This window comes from Perna viridis, chromosome 15 (genome assembly GCF_037379345.1).
Source record: "Perna viridis isolate PV_CMFRI_1.1 ecotype Kerala chromosome 15, ASM3737934v1, whole genome shotgun sequence".
Classification (NCBI taxonomy): domain Eukaryota; kingdom Metazoa; phylum Mollusca; class Bivalvia; order Mytilida; family Mytilidae; genus Perna; species Perna viridis.
In genome coordinates this window covers 25,574,248-25,587,032 of record NC_142459.1, presented here as the reverse complement: position 1 = coordinate 25,587,032, position 12,785 = coordinate 25,574,248, and positions in this window count along the sequence as shown.

Sequence of the window (12,785 nt, the reverse complement as noted above, 5' to 3'; positions counted from 1 at the left end):
GTACTGTAGATACGAGTGTTGTGCATACCCTGTTTGATAGATATGTGTACAATAGCCATTCCTAGTATACAAGGTGCACTTTAAAGATACATTTGTACTAATAAAAATGATTGTATTAGACTCAGCAAGATCTGCAGTGTTCATTTTGCATTTTGGATAAATGTATTATTAAATAAACGTAGGTAGTTTATTTTCTTTTGATTAATATAGTGCCCGTTGTTCCAAGTGAATGCAGCTATAAACTTATTATTATTACTATTATTGTTATTATTGGTGTTATTATTAAGAATGTTGCATGCAGGTTATTATTTTCATTATCTTATATATCTATCTTTTTTTTTAAAATTCTGATATAAAACAGGATTGAATGAAACTTAATAAATCAATGCACTGCTGTAGAAGTGTTTAGGAGGCCTGCCAAGGGGAACTGTTAATATAGATAATACAAACAGACGTCAGAGAGAGTCCATATTGTGCGTTATGATTCTAATAAATTTTCTAACTTTTCGCAATTTTAATTGTTGTTTCTAGTTCATGATATTGTTAAATTTTAAAATGTCACAATGACATAAAGTGTTTACTACCTATACAATGTTTTCTATCTTGTCGTTGACTTCTACATTTACCCTACCGGTGCATCCGGTCCATGCTCCTAGTTTTCAGTGGAGTTCAAGTTGCTCATTTCCTTTTGTTACTTTGTTTGTATGATTTTAGTTACTTTATGTTCTTTGTTGTGTATGTCTGTTTTTCATGTCTGGTCTTTGTCCCTGGATTACATTTTGATTACCGCTATAACCTTGGTTTCCTTGATTACACTCTTTAATAGCATTCATCAAAAATATTTACTTTCATAAATTGTAATTCTAGTATGCCAAACTGCCAAACATTGTAGAAGGTTGAATACTGCTTACGTCATGTGTATCAGCACGGATTCCACAAGCATAATTCATATGTTGCAAATATTGCTTCCTGAGATCTATAAACGAACTCCTGATTTACGAGTTAATGAAACATACTTGATAATAATAAACAAAATACAAGTCAAAGGTAAAAGTCAGCTCAATTCTTTCTGATGTTTCTCATTGTGTTTTAATTCTCTAGGTCTTTTTCTTTGTGAAATGAAAAAGTGTGATGAACATTACTTTTGCGTCAGAAAGAAGTCCGTGTTGCTCTAGATACGTTATCTTATGTTCTTACCAGATATCGAAATTTTCACTCATGGCCTGTTCCGCAGATTTTCGCAAGTCAGTGGATATTGATGAAATTTTTCATAGAATATAAATAAGATATTTGACAGAATAATGACGTAATACTATCGTTTTGTGCATTTTACGAGCGTAGAAGGGTTTTTCATGTAAACAAGGTAATACTCTGAGGTTATAAGTACTGGTGACATGACACGTGGACAAGGAAATCGCATTAAATAATCTCTACCTGCTAGAACGTCAACAACATGCCCTTAATTTACAATTGTTTGCCTGATATACACAATAAAGAAGTCATATGTAAGACGTCTAAAAGACGTCGCAATTACGACTTCCAGTCTTCATTAAAAATTACTAATCATACCGAGGACTGCGTTTTTATTTGCCCCTGTAAATATTTAATTCAGTCAACCCTACAGATGAATAACAGATGAAAGCAAGTATCACACCGGTTTTAATATAACATCCAAAAAATATTTGTTAATCTCTTTGAGTGAAAACAAAATAAGAGAACTGCAATACTAAAACATTGAATTTGAAGACGTTATAAACTACAACGTGTCATAGTTTTCCTTTCCTCGTTTGTCTACCCCGGACTTGACTTTTTATGAGCAACTCGGCGGGGTTTCTAGAAAAGCAGAGGACACTTACCCTAACGGTGCACCTGGTCCATGCTCCCAGTGTTTAGTGGAGTCCGAGTTGCTCATTTACTTTTGTTACTTTGTATGTATGATTTTATGGGTATTGGGATAATGCGTAATTAGAGAATGGGAGAATGGGGACTATTATAACAAAGTGTAGTGTTAGTAAGATGTTACTACAAAAAATTCCTACCCCCATTGGGAAAACCTTTATCATGTTTCATAGTTTCCGTCTATTACTTATATCTTTTTTCATTTGTTAGCGGTAGCACTGTCATCAATGGATTGTCAGAAAATAATTCCTCGTCAGATGGAAATGGTCCTGTTATTGAGAAGAAAGTGAACGGACAAGTGGAACCGTCTATGTTGATGGAAGGAGACACAGGTAATGTATATTAAACTAAAAGAGACGTACATCTGATAATGTCATCTAGATAAAGACGTGTCAAGTAACTGATAGTTTGTACATTTGTGTAATATTATATATTATAAAAAGAGATTCAGGCGGTTTTAATCTGGTTTTATATAGTGTTAAATTATATAACATATTTTCACAACAGTGGCCAGATTACAAGGGGAGCTTGTGATCACTTCAAAATACTTTAACCCAGTCGCATTTTTGTGCCTTCCCTGACAGTAATTTCTGGCCCTTGTATGTCTTGTTTTCTTTTCACCTTTAGTTTATTTCTAAGTTACTTGAGTATATAGGGGCAACTTTTTCGCTGTACCTGTGAATAATAATGTTTTGCAAACTGCCCTGTGGTATGAGGATTTCCTCGTCGTTCATTGAAGACAAATTTGTGGCCTTGGGCTGACATTTTCATTTCTGGGGTTGTTGTCTCTGGGCAAATACACTTTACACATTCTGGTTATATTTATGTTTGTGCAACAGATACAATAATCTTCCCTTGTCTACTACATTCCACGGAAAAACCGATTGATACAATTTTCAAACGGAAATATTTATTATCAGAGAAAACGACTGAACAAGGAGAAAAAATAGACACACACCACAAGAAACATGAAATGACACGCAAGGGTAACATAAACCATTTTCTCTGCCTGAAATTGTCGACTTTAAACAAACTGTATACTTTTTGACATAAATGTGATGTATACAGTGGGATAAAATTTACCCTGTGCCACCCTTATCAAAGGATATTTCTGATAATTACACGGACAGTCTCTTAAAAACAGAAATTATGTAAGCAAGTTAAATATATATTTTTTGTATATATTGATATATTGATATGGAGAATGTATTAAATTTAATTAAGATAACAAATTAGATTTTCAAGAAGTTAAAAGAAGAATGAAATTAAATTTGATTTTGTACATATTTGATTTGGAAATTTTTCAATGGGGAATCTGTGGGTAATCGGTAATGGGAGAATGGGAAATGGTAAATGATAGATATGGAATTCTATTCCATTCAAGAACAAAAGCTGTAAAACAAAACCTTAAAATGACGTAGAAAAGTTTAAAGACTTATAACTTAAAAAAAGGCGAATGGGTTACTCCTGGTCAGTTTACTTTATAATAATCACGGTCCAATTCCTTCATATATTATTTGTTATTTTTTTTTATAAATATCTTTATTATTTTGATTTTGTAAGATTGAAACCATTCATTGCAAGTTGATCTAATACTAAATATTAAGAATGGAGCGTTAGGGATATTCTTTATGTGTAGATGCGCTGAAATATGAATTGCTTAAGCACTTTAAACGCAGATTAATATCTTGCGTTATGGGGAAGTTTGCACATACCAATATGTCGAATTACCAGTAATACATCAACTTAACTGTGCGTTAGTAAAATGTTAGTACAGATAATTCCTACCCTCACAGCCAAAAACGTTATCAACTTACACTGCTTCCGTTTTTACCTGTATATTTTTCAGTTAGTAGCGGTAGCACAGTCATCAATGGATTGTCAGAAAATAATTCCTCATCAACTTCAAATGGTGCTGTTATTGAGAAGACAGTAAACGGACAAGTAGAACAGTCCATATTGATGAAGGGAGACACAGGTAATTTATCTTAAGTATAAGGCTAAGCAAAAAAGTGACGTACATCTGATAATGCCCTCTAGAAAAAGACGTGTCACTAAACTGATAGTTTGTACATTTGTGTAATTTATCTTACGTTTCTTTATTTCCGTTGTAACAAAGGATTCAGGCGTTTTTAAACCGGTTTTTAGTAATGTTTAATCGTATCATATTTTTCAACAGTGGCCAAATTTTAAAAGAGGAGGCTTTCCTGTCAGTAATTTCTGGCCTCTGCACGTTTTGCTACGCTTTTATATTTGGTTTATTTTTTGTTACTTTAGCAACTCTTTCGCTGCACTTGTGTATAATGATGTTTTGGGCCAGCTGCAGTCTGCCTTTTGGCATCCGGATTTCCTCGTTCATTAAAGACAAATGTGTGGCCTTAGGTTAAATGTTTCATTTCATTGGGGTTGTTGTCTCTCAGGCATATACAGTATAACTATTCTGGTTATATTTATGCTTATTAAACCGATATAGTGGTCTGCCATAATCGTCTCGTACATCTCAAGGAAAAACCAATTGAAAAAAATATTCAAATGGTAATATATATATATATACTCAGAGAAAACGACTGAAACAGGAAAAAATAGACACACACCACAAGGAACATAACATGTTATGCATGGGAAGCATGAAGCATTTTCCTCAGCCATTTATTGTCAATTTGAACAAGCTTTTAATTTTTGTGACATAGATGTGAAAGGGTAAAGGGAACCAAGGTTATAGAGGTAATCAAAAGAATGTAATCCAGGGACAAGGACCAGACGTGGAAAACAGACATACACAACAAAGAACATGAAGTAACTTAAATCATACATACAAAGTAACAAAAGTAAATGAGCAACTCGGACTCCACTGAAAACTGGGAGCAGGGACCAGATGCACCTGTAGGGTAAATGTGATGTATGCCATGGAACTAAGGTAATAAGAGTCCTCTGCTTCTCTAGAGACATCCACCGAGGTGCTCATGAAAAGTCAAGTTCGGGGTAGACAAACGAGGAAAGGAAAAAATATGACCCGTTGAATAAATCAGTTTTCATGGTGCAGATGGATACACCATAACGATTAAAAAGAATGTCATCCAGGGAGAAAGTTCACACACTGAAAACAGACATACACAACAAAGAACATAGACTAGCTAAAATCATACATACAAAGTAACAAAAACAAATGAGCAACCCGGCCTCCATTAAAAACTGGGAGCATGGACCAGGTGCACCGGTAGGGTAAGCGTGATGTATGTACTGGAACAAAAAATCAGTGGGATAAAATTGACGCTGTGCAATATTTATCAAACTATCTGCATGATCTGCTGGAAAATGGGTAATGGAAGAATGGGTATTGGGACAATAGGTATTGGGAGAATGGGTAATGGCAAGATGGGAAATGGCAGAATGGGTAATAGGAGAATGGGTATTTGGAGAACTGGTATTGGAAGATTGGGTAATGGGGAATGGGTAATGCAAGAATGGGTATTGGGAGAATGGGTAATGTGGAATGGCAAAAGGTGTACAGTCGAACCTCGATGTGTCGAACTCGGATTACTCGAAACCTCAGATAACTCGAACTAATTACAAAGTCCAAGCAAAACTCCCTTTACTCCAACTCAATAACAAAAGTAAATGAGCAACTCAGACTCTACTAAAAACTGGGAGCATGGACAAGGTGCACCGGTAGGGTAAGCGTCCTCTGCTTTTCTAGAAACACCCGCCGAGTTGCACATAAAAAGTCAAATCCGGGGTAGACAAACGAGGAAGGAAAACTATGATCCGTTGAAGTACCGTGCAAAGTGAAGTAAATGTACATGTACAATCACAACAAATGATATGAATACAGAAACAATCATGGACCAAACTACTAGTATTCCGGTTTATCCTCGACCTCGGATTACTCGAACCTCGGATAACTCGAACATTTTTGCATGGTCCCTTCGACTTTGACTTAACGAGGTTCGACTGTATATGGAAGTTTATTCTATTCAGGAGCAATAGCTCTAAATCAAAACTTTAAAATCACGTAAAACGGTATAAAGACTCATAACTTAACAAAAGGTGTTTTAGTTAGTGTCAGTCGCTTCACTTCATGATAATCGCGTCAACACTTTTGATGTTTTGAAAATACTTTGAATAATCTCCGGTCCAATTGATTCATACATTTGTGTTATTTTTAAATTTATTATTATTATTGGTTATGGTAGATTAATAACATTTATTGTAAGTCGATCTAACAGTAAATAATGAGAACGGGGCGGGGCGTTAGGGATGTTATATATGTGTAGATGCACTGAAATATGAATAATGTCCTCAGAACTTTTAATGCAGACTGACTGATATCTTTTATTATAGGGAAGTATAGCATATTCCCATAAGTCAAATTATCAGCAATGTAAAACTTAGCGATGCGTTAGTAAAAAGTTAGTACTAATACTCCCTACCCTCATATACAAAACCTATAACATTTTACACTGTTTCCGTTCTTTACCTGTAATTTGTTTTAGTTGTTAGCGGTCATTAATGGATTGTCAAAAAGCAATTCCTCATCAGATATAAATGGTCATATTATTGAAAAGACGACAGTAAACATCCAAGTGGAACCTTCTATGTTGATGAAGGGAGACACAGGTAATTTATCTTAAGTATAAGGCTAGGAAAAAAAGACATACAACTGAAACGCCGTCTAGAAAAATAAATGTCAGTCAACTGTTAGTTTGAACCTTTGTGTTTGTTTGTTTGTTTGTTGGGGTTTAACGTCCGAGCAGCAATATTTCAGCTATATTCAGACAATGAACATGAAATGGATGATAAAATGAACATAAAATGAAAAAAAAAAAAGGATGAGTCACAAGGATAATAGGGTCGACAAATTTTGATTGCCACTGGAAAAAGGGGGGATGGGTAAGGTCGGGCAATTTAGCCTCCTGTGGCGAAGCGCAAAAGTTCCTACTCCTATCGAATACCGCAGCAGGGTTCTTTAACGTGCGAGGAACCTGGCATCTTTCCCAACACGGTGCACCACTATGGTTTGCGGTCAGGTTTTCCGTATTATAGCCTGACAACCCCAGCATGTAACACGCCAGGGGTACCCCATTCCACCACCTGGGGCACACATCCCAGTTGCTCTGTGGGCAGAGCGCATAGCCCCCGGCTAGGTTTCTGAGCACTATTTAGTCGCCTTATACAACAAGCTTAGCGCTGCTGCAGGCCTATTCTTTTAACACCCGGGCCTGCAGGGGGTTTGAACCTTTGTGTAATTTATATTCAGTGTCTTTATTTTTCATGTAACAAGAGATTCGGGCGGTTTAAAACAGTTTTTTTGTTTGGTATGGTTAATTATTTATTAATTTTTACTTGGCGTCCGTCGTCATCCGTCGTCGTCATCGTCGTCGTTTACAATTTCTTCAAACTTACTCTCCTCTGAAACTACTGAATAGATTTGCATGAAACTTATAATGAGTGTTCCATAGATTATCCTGCACAACATGACCGTTTAGATTTTTGATCGGTTAAAAAACATGGCCGCCGTTACTAAAAAAAAATACATATATGTCACAGATAGACAACAAAGTTTTGCATATATCTTCAAAACCGTTAAGTTTAGCCAAATTCTGACTAAGTGAAAATATTTAGCATGATGAGATCTATCTGTGATCAAATTGTAATGAAAATCTATTGACCCATGTTGGAGTTATTGCTCTTTTGAACGTTTTTTGCTGTTTTTGATGTTATTATTTTCAAACAATCATCTCCCCAAAAACCACGATACAGAATTTAATGGAAGTATTTTTGTTTGTAGTGTAATCTTAACTAAATGACCGTTTGGATTTATGATCCGATTAAAGACATTGCCGCCTTAACTAAATATAGAACATAGGGGTCGTACAGTAGTTTTTTTGCATATATCTCCAAAACCGTTAGATTTGGCCAATATCTTACAATTGCTGAAATATCCTTATAATAAGGCCTACAAAAGTCTCCGGGGATCAAAGTTGTCCGACGACTCCATGTTAGGGTTATTGCCCTTGAAAGGTGAAAAATGACTTTTTACAGTTTTGAGCCTTTATCTTTAAAACTATGATAGATAGAATGAAACTTTCAATTGCTGAAATGAATCTCATAAGGCCTGCAAAAGTCTCCAGGATCAAAGTTGTCACACGAATCCATATCAGAGTTATTGACCTTGAAAGGCAACAAATTACGTTTTTTGCAAGTTTCAAAGTTATAACAGATATAATAAAACTTTCGATTGATGAAATGATCCTCATGATAAGTTCTAACAAAGTCTTCATGGAGTCAAAATTGTCGGAAGAAATTCTTGCTAGAGTTATTGCCCTTGAAAAGCAAAAATTTAACCAGGTAAGCGATTCAGGCTCCTGGGAGCCTCTTCTTTCTAAACAGTGGCAAAAATTTAAAAGGGAAGGCTTGTGTTCACGCCAAAGTACTTTACCCAGCCGCATTGTTTGTGCCTCTCCCAAAGCAGTTATTTCTTGACCCGGTATGTCTTGTTTCGTTTTCACGTTTAGTTTATTTTTTATGTTACTTATGTTACTTTGGTATAACTCTTCCGTAGTACCTGTGTATTATGATCTTTGGGGCAAGCTGCAATCTGCCCTCTGGTATAAGGATTTACCTCATGCTAAAATTTTCATTCCGTTGGGGTTGTGTCTCTTTGGTATATACACTATACCTATTCTCGTTATATTTATGTTTTTGCATCCGATACAGTAGTCTCCTTTATCGTCTTCTACATCTCAAGGGAAACACTATTGAAACAATATATACATCACATTCGAACCAAAAATATCAGTGTGATTGAATTTTCCGTGTACCACCAATATCAAAGAATCTGCCTGATTTTTACACACACCGTCTCTTGAAAACAGATATCGCATGTGTATGTAAGCAAGTAAAATGTATGTGTTTTTAGTATATATTGATATATTGATATGGAAAATGTATTAAATTTAATCAGGACTTTAAAGAAGCTTAATAGAATAAAAGTAAATTTGATAATGTACATTTTTATACGAAATTTGTCAATATGGAATGGGTAGGGCGAGAATGGGTAATAGGAGAATTGAATGAATATTGGAAGAATGGGTAATGGTAGAATGGATATCATTAGAATGTGTAATGAGACAATGGGTATTTAGAAAATGGGTAGTGAGAGAATGGGTATACGGAAAATACGTATTGGGAGAACTGGTATTGGGGGAATGGGTAATGGGTGAATGGATATTTGGGGGAATGGGTATTGGGAGAATGGGTTTTTTGGAGATTGGGTATTGGGAGAATGAATGAGTAATGGAAGAATGGGTATTGGGAGAATGGGTAATGGAAGAATGAGTAAAGGGAGAATGAATATTGGAAGAATGGGTATTGGGAAAATGAGTAATGGAAGAATGGGGATACTGACAATGGATAATGAGAGAACTGTTTTTTGGAGAATGTGTATTTTGAGAATGGGTAATGAGAGAATTGGTTTTGGGAGAATTTGTATAGGGAGAATGGATCTAGGGACATGGGGTAATGGGAGAATGGGTATTGGAAGACTGCAGGATGTTCTGTGGTGTGTATGAACGTTTAGTCCACTCAAGAGCAACAACTTTTAACTTCAATTGGTTGATACATTATGTGTTATTTTTTATAATTATTATCATAGTTGGTATTGTAAGATTAATACCATTCATTGTAAGTTTGATCTAATAATAAATAGTCGGAACGCAGCGTAAGCGATGTCCTATATTTGTAGTAGTCCTTAAAGAGAATGGCTTAAGACCTTTTAACACAGCCACATATCTTGCGCCATAGAGAAGATTAGCATATTCCATTTGTCAAATTGTCAGCAATATGATACAGTTATTAAATGGCCTCGTGCAATAGAACACTTGATCATTCCCAGTACCCCAGGACAAATATTCTGGTCTATTGCATCCAACCCATTTAATAACTGTTTTATTACCTAATTTGTCTATGAGATATAATAAAGAATGGAAATTGGGAATATGTCAAAGAGACAACCATTCGACCAGGAATAGGAAATTGACCGCTCCATGTTTACGAATTGGCAGACGAGAGTCAGATCTACGTTTTTACACACGAGTTTTTTGTGTGTAAAGTCCAATTCAATGAAGCGCTTAAAAAAATTTCAACCAATCAAAAGGCTTAGATAAAGGTCATTATGGGGTCAGTGCAATAGACTCATCAAGGAGACTATTTCACCGTGCAATAGTACATCGACAGTGCAATAGATAACCCTGTCCTGAATAAATTTTGAAAATAGAGAAAAATATGTGTATATTTAATAAACAAGAAAAAACCTTATATTTAGGTAATAAAACAACTTAGTGGTGCGTTAGTAAAGTGTAAGAATACATTATTCCTACCCTCGTAGGCAATACCTATATCATTTTACACTGTTTCCGGTTTTACCTGTATCTTTTTTTTCAGTTGATAGCGGTAGCACGGTCATCAATGGATTTTCAGAAAATAAAACCTCACAAACTTCAAATGGTGCTGTCATGGAAAAGACAGTGAACAGCCAATTGGAACCGTCTATCTTGATGACGGGAGACACAAGTATGTACTGGTTTCCTGAACTGTACACTAACCCATACAAACAACGATACAAAGATAAATCTGCAAAATGTACCATCAAAACTTTATTTACAACTTTTAAGTTTTCAATGTAAAGTCAGCCTCATATCTTGACCTACATTTAGAAATCGATGGTAAAGGAAAACTATTGACCAAACTTTACGACAAACGCGATGACTTTTCATGCAGAATTGTCAACTTTCCTTTCATCTGTGGCAACATCCCTTCGGCTCCTGCGTATGGAGTGTTCATATCACAACTCATAGGTGATGCCAGAGCTTGCCGAAACTACGCAGACTTTTTGTATCGCGCTAGAACTCTAGCAAATAGGCTTCTGAAACAGGGTTATGTTGCTACAAGATTGAAGTCATTACTACAGAAGTTTTATGGTGGTCATCATGAACTCGTGGATCGTTATGGTTTGTCCATCTGCATCATGAAAACTGATTTATTCAACGGATCATAGTTTTCCTTTCCTCGTTTGTCTACTCCGGACTTGACTTTTTATGAGCAACTCGGCGGGTGTTTCTAGAAAAGCAGAGGACTCTTACCCTACCGGTGCACCTGCTCCATGGTCCCAGTTTTTAGTCCGAGTTGCTCATTTACTTTTGTTGAATTTAACTGTGATACAAACATATCAATGACTTCATGAGTTATGTCCCTTATCAAAGGTCTACCTCCTTAATTTGACTCTTTGTTAAATTCATTGTCGAGATCATAGGGTTAGCCGATTAATATAAATGGGCATAATGTAGAATTTGAAATACCTATATGGCAATATAATTAAAATTAGACCTATCAATGGTTCCATACAGTCACTGCATGTAGGGACAAACTAGAAGAAACTTTAAACTAAGAGTTATATCCTGAAGTGATGATCCAGTGCCATTAAAAATACATGCATGTGTTGGTTATGTTTTTTTTAAATCCGTCGGGTTGCTAAACCAAAACAGTTGTCAATTTTACACAAAGAATGAATTCTTATGCATCATTCTTATTTACAAAAGACAGATATTATATCCAAAGGTCTAGATCTCTTACAAATTTCTTTTTCACAATTGATTCGCTTCCCTAGAGCATGTACTACTCTGATTTCCTTGAACATCATAAATATCTGCGTAACAGACTCCTGCATCAGGGGAAATGATTGATTTTTGTAAATTATTATCTGTCCTGATGTGACCACTATTATACCGATTATGACAGTATACAATGCAAATGTCATTTAATAACCACCGGTATATTCACAGGGCAAAGAGGGGGAGGTTTGGCGCTCTGTTAAACCAACATACATTTAACCTAACATTTCGTTGGAAAAGTCAAGACCATTGCGGTTCTATCAAATTCGGTGGTTAAATATCTTTTTTGCCAGATTCATTTTGGACTTGACTTGATTATGAATCCAATTAGTGTTCGGTAATTTGTTATTTTATTTGTTTCATTTTAAAGTCCTATAAAGCAACTTAATAACAGATTAAACCCACCATTTCGTTCGAAGTACCAATACAAAATCAGGACCATTGCGGCACTAGCTGCTCCGTTGGTGTAATATCTATTTTGCCAGATTTTATTTTGACTTGAATGGACTTGACTTGACTTTACTAGATTTTGAATCGAATTTATAATTTTGTTGTTATCTTTGTTTACACAAGGAATTATTTCTTTTCTAATATGACAAATACAGTAATTTTGGGACATAAAAATCCCTGGGTGTTGCCAAAATAACGGCTGTTCCGTTTAACCTCCCGCGTATGCAAGTTTGATTAATTAAGAAATAAACAAGTAAACCATCTATTGAATTAATTAGTATCAGTATAGTATTAGATAACCTCACAGCCATTAAATCATCGCGTGAACGTTTTTAAATGAGTGTTTCGTCTCGAAGCGACAGCAAAAGAAAAGAGACAGTGCATAGGTGGTAAAGATGGGGTTGTACCGATATATACTGATTGACGATATGAAGACGTCATATTTGAAACAGATAATAACTAATAAGCCCCACTGTAACTAAAATACAAAAAAGTGACTTGTCATATTTACTTATTTGTTCTTTCTTTAGATAGTTTAAAGTGAGTACTTTTAGTAGATAAAATTTCCTATTTTTCCTCAAAGATAACTTTGAACGAATTTGCTATGAATTCTTTAATAGAAAACGTAGGTTGCAGAACTAAATGTCGAGATAACTAAGCCTTAATATAGGAGATTTTTACAGGATTTATTACAGATTTTAGGGAGAATTTCCATTGTTTCGCTTACTTTCGAAAACACTGGTTAATGAAATGTCTTAAAAATTTGTA